The sequence below is a fragment of the Musa acuminata genome, chromosome BXJ2-5, assembly GCF_036884655.1.
Source record: "Musa acuminata AAA Group cultivar baxijiao chromosome BXJ2-5, Cavendish_Baxijiao_AAA, whole genome shotgun sequence".
Taxonomy (NCBI): domain Eukaryota; kingdom Viridiplantae; phylum Streptophyta; class Magnoliopsida; order Zingiberales; family Musaceae; genus Musa; species Musa acuminata.
This window is the reverse complement of record NC_088342.1, coordinates 14,865,038-14,870,733: the sequence shown is the minus strand read 5'-3', so window position 1 is coordinate 14,870,733 and position 5,696 is coordinate 14,865,038.

The window sequence follows — 5,696 nt, the reverse complement described above, 5'->3', positions numbered from 1 at the left end:
TTTTATGTTTTCCAGAACTGTCATGATGCTGAAAGTTAACGTTCCTGTAAATACATCTGCAAGTTGTCATTTTTAGAGTTAACGTTCTTAAAAAATTAGTGCCAGCCTTGATAAAAATTTTCAGGACCAATTTGTGAGAAGCAGTGCTCGATAAACAAATTGATACGGGCAACCTAACCTACTTGCAATCAATTTGATACCCATTCAATTGTTACTGTGATTTATATGATGAACTTAAAAGGATAAATAAAAAGTATAATTTTGTTATAAAAAGAATCATGTCTCTCTCATTAATGAATTTGATGTGATCTCTAAACTAGAAAAAAATATTTCTATGAAAAATTTAAAATAAGTTACTAAATATATTTTTTGCTAATTAAGGTTATGTATCGATAAACGAAGGAATTGGCTTTATGAGTTATAACATTCATCAAAAGCTAATAGGATTCACACTACATATTCTTCCTAAAGTTAAATTATATCATTATATTTACACATGCTTTCTTAAAAATAGTTTAGATTCCTAATGGAACTACAAGTAATTTGATGTTAAAAGTTAAAAAAGATAAATCTAATCACGAAGGACTCAATGTTAAATGAGTATCAAAAGCAAACTCCTCTTTTTTGTAAGTATATTTCCAAACAAAAGCTAGGAGAAAAAAATGGTATCTTGATAGTGGATGTTCCAAGACGGAGGATATATTATCTTTGGAGATAATAATAAAGGAAAAATCATTGGCATTAAAAATATTAGTAATAAATCGAATCTCTTGATTGAAGATGTGCTTTTAGTAGATGGTTTGAAATATAACTTAATAAGTATTAACTATATAATATTAAATTTAAATCTCATGCTTGCATCATACAAATATCAAATAAAAATAAATCTATAATTGCTTTCAGAAGTGAAAATTTTATACTATTGAAATTTTTTAAAAATAACTTACATTTCGATTTTGAATGATGATGCATGGATTTGACATAGAAGACTAGGACATGCTAGTATAAAATTAATTTTACAAATTAAAACTAAAGAACTTATAAGAGGAATGCCTAAAATTATATTTATTAAAAATAAAATTTGTGGAACGTGCCAACTAGGTAAACAAATAAAGAATAGCTTTAAACATAAAACCCAAGTGAGTACCTAATTCATGTGGACCTATTGATATCACAAGCCTAAGAGGTAGCAAATACGCTTTTGTAATTATTGATGATTATAGTAGATATGCTTCGATATACTTCTTGTTATATAAAAATAATTATTTTAAATATTTTACTAAATTTTGTAAACAAGTTCAAAATGAAAAAAAAGTTTTATGATTTCTTCTATTGATTATGATGGTGAATTTAAAATCATGATTTTCAAAATTTTGTGATTTGAATGGGTATGACAACAATTTCTCTACTACAACAAATCCATAATAAAATGAAGTTGTTGAGAAAAAGAATAAGAGTTTACAAGAGATAGCAAGAACCTTGATTGATGAACATAACCTACCCAAATACTTTTAGGCCAAAGCCGTTAACTTGATATGCTATGTCATGAATATGGTTCTTATACGATCTCAGCCATCTAAAACTCCATATGAATTATGGAACAATAAAAGACCCAACATTTTGTATTTTAGAGTTTTTGGATGCAAATGTTGTTAAATCTCGGATTTTGATGATGAAATCAATTGGTAAATTATTTGATCTAATCCTTGTATTGAGATAAGTGTGCAGGATTAACTACGATAGCAATAAGGCATAAAGCAGATGATGGGCCAGAGTCAAAGACTCGGACGATATACCGGGAGCTCGTTGAGAGTTCATTGTGAGATCACCGGAAGCACGTTGGAAGACTCGCCGAAAGCTCGTCGGGAAATCGCTGAAAGACTCGTCGAAAAGTTCATCGGAGGATCGCTGAGTGAAAAATCAATGTACCAGACCATGCTTGCCCTAATCATAGTTAGAACGATAATTAGAGTTGATTTGGGAGGTAATCCCATCAACTATGTTAGGGGCCAACTGGGCTCGGTGTTAGGCTGGTTTGGGTAGGATTCAAGGCCCAACCAGGATGCTGAATTCCTAGCCGGTAGTGGCACCGCTTGGAAAGTAGCACCCCAAGTGGTTTGGGCGGTGATACCACCGGCATTAAATGCTACCAACGGTGGTACCACCCAGACTAGACAGTGCTACCGCCTAGTAATGGCGGTGGTACCGGTAGTACCCCGGAAATCCGGGATGAGACACTTTTTGATTCCATTTTTGAAAGCCATTGGGGCCTATAAAAACCCCACCCTTTTCTACATTAAAGTGCACGAAAGTATTGAGATAATCTTGAGTTATTAGGGTTTAAAATTGTATTAAACAAGTGTTAGAGTCCTCCTCCTCCCTTTCTAAGTTTTGAGATCATTCAAGAGAGGTATGAGACTTGTAAAGGTTCTCTCCTAAAATCGTGAAAAGGAGAAACCGCTGTAAAAGGTGATTGGTCTTCACCTATTGAAGGAAAGCCTTTAGTGGACGCCGGTGACCGCAACGGAGGAGGAATCCGAAAGTGGATATAGGTCACATTGACCAAACCACTCTAAATTTTGGTTTGCATTTCGTTTTGAGCAATTTACTTTAACTGCAAATCATTTCATAGCAAACTGCTTCTCCTCCTCATCTTGCTTTCACTATACTTATGCTCTCTTACGTTTCAAGTTGCTATCTTTCCAAATTGATTTCCATCGAACGTACAAAATATTTTACGAAATCGAAGAATGTTCTACTGTACTAATTCACCCCCCCCTCTTAGTGTTGCTCTTGATCCTAACAATTGGTATCAAAGCAAGGTTCACTCTCGTTTGGTTTAAAACCCAAGAGAGATGACATTTGTCGGCAACCAAGAGGGTCATTCAATTACACTTCTGCCTATACTCAATGGGACAGATTATACATATTGGAAGACTAGAATGAAGATCTTCAAATTTCAATAGATTTTGAGCTATGAAACATTGTCAAAAATGGTTTTCAAAAGTCTTCTCTTCCAATGAACGATTGGAATGAGTTGGAGAAGAAGACTTTCACTTTAAATGCCAAGGCTATGAATGCCTTATTTTGTACATTAGATAAAAATGAGTTTAATCGTGTGTTGATTTGTGAAACGACTTTTGATATTTGACACACACTCGAAGTGACTCATGAAGGCACTAGTAGAGTGAAGGTGTCAAAAATTAATCTTTTAGTGCACACTTATGAGTTGTTTCGGATGAAACCGAGTGAGACCATTGGAGACATGTACACCTAATTTATGGATGTCGTCAATGGTCTAAAAGGACTTGGTAAAAGTTTCTTGGATTTTGAACTTGTTAATAAAATTTTAAGGTCCCTTCTAAAGAGTTGGGACCCTAAAGTAACGGTCATTCAAGTGGCCAAATATCTAAATAATTTTCCTCTCGAAGAACTAATTGGGTCACTAATGACCTATGAGATGACTTGTAAAGCTCATGAAAAGCTTGAGGACACCCTTCCAAAGAATAGGAAGGATATGTCACTAAGAACCCAAGAAGACCACCCGAAAGAAAACTCAAGTGATGAGGACCTTGATGAAGATTTGACACTCTTAACAAGAAAATTCAAAAAATTCATAACAAAATATAAATTTAAAAATGATACTAAAAATAAATTTAACCCAAGAAAGATTAAGTAATATGCTATAAATACAAGAAGCCAGACATTACAAGAGCGAATGTCCCCTAGCCAAGAAGAGACAACCAAAGAAGAAGGCTCTCAAAGCAACATGGGATAACTCAAGTGCATCCGAAGAAGAGGAGCCTACCATACCGAGCAAGTTGCTCACTATACACTAATGGCCATTGGAGATGAGGTAACAAGTTTATTTAATGCAAATTTATCCTTTGATAAACTATGAAATGCCTTTGATGATTTATTTGATGAATGTAAATTAATTAGTAAAAAATATAAATTGTTAAAAAGGGAGCATGCTTATCTTTTTAGTGATTTCGATAAATTAAAAGTTGACCATAATGATAGTTTAGCTCCTTGTACGAAATGTGATGAACTAGAAACACTTAGAAAGGAAAACTTGCTGCTCAAAGAAACTTTAGAAAAATTTGAGGTTGGAAGCAAGTCCTTGAACATGATCCTTGCCAACAAGGGTCACGTTCATAGAAAAGGCGAAATCGGATTTATGAGTAGCTCTCACCAAAATACAACCACCTTTGTTAAAGGCCCTACTTTGCATGTTTCACCTTGAAATAAATATAACTTTTCTTACAAATTTGGGCATGTAGCTTATCATTGTCCATTCAAGAAATGTAGTCCACATAAATTGATTTGGGTTTCTAAAAGAATCTCAAATGACTCAATGTAACATGATAAACTATGTAGATCGATTTTTGAGGCACCCAAGGTCAAATGGGTATCTAAAAATCATTATTTTTTATAGAAAAATATACCATCACAAGCTACGAGTAAGAGATGGTACCTTGATAGTGGATACTCAAGACATATGACTGGAGATCCATCTCAATTCTCTAAGCTCACTAGCATAGATGAAGGATATGTCACCTTTGGAGACAACAACAAGAGTAAAATCATTAGCAAAGGAACCATAGGTAACAAATCCAACTTCTTTATTGAAGATGTGTTATTAGTTGATGGCTTAAAGCATAATCTCTTAAGCATTAGTCAATTGTGTGATAAATGATACATTATTAAATTTGAAGCTAATGCTTGCATTATTGAAAAACCACACAAAAATACATCTATGATTGCACTAAAATAAAATAACGTATACACTATTGACATTAATGATCTTTGCAATGAAATATGTTTTTCGATTTTGAATGATGATGCTTGGCTTTGGCATAGGAGATTAAGGCATGCTAGCATGAAACTAATCTCTCAAATTTCATCTAAAGAACTTGTAAGAGGAATTCCTCATATCAAGTTCTTCAAAGAAAATGTGTGCGATGCATGTCAACTAGGAAAACAAATAAAAGGTAAATTCAAACCTAAGAACCAAATAAGCACCTCTAGATCTTTGCAATTGATCTATATGGACTTGTTCGGACCAATTGTTACATCAAGCCTAGGAGGTAGCAAATACACATTTGTTATCGTGGATGAATATAGTAGAAACACATGGACTTATTTTTTGACACACAAAAGTAAATGCTTTAGGTATTTCTCTAAGTTTTGTAAACTTGTTTAAAATGAAAAGGGTTTTATTATTTCATCAATTCGAAGTGATCACGGTGGTGAATTTTAAAATCGTGATTTCTAAAAATTTTGTGAATCTTACAATAAATAATAAGAACCATGTTAAACGAACATAGCCTACCATAATATTTTTGGGCCGAAGCCGTGAATACGACATGTTATGTTATGAATAGGGTTCTAGTAAGACCACTACTTTTCAAAACTCCTTATAAGTTGTGGAACAACAAAAAACTCAATGTTTCATACTTTAAAGTTTTCGGATGTAAATATTTTATTTTGAATGAAAAAGATGCCTTAGGTAAATTTGATGCAAAATCCGATAAAGAAATTTTTGTTGGCCATTCTTTTGTTTCTAAAGAATTTCATATCTTTAACAAAAGAACTTTGATTATAGAAGAATCTATTCATGTTGTTTTTAATGAACTTTCTGAAGTTAAGAAAAATAATTTTGATAATGTTGTTAATTTTGATTCTTTGAATTT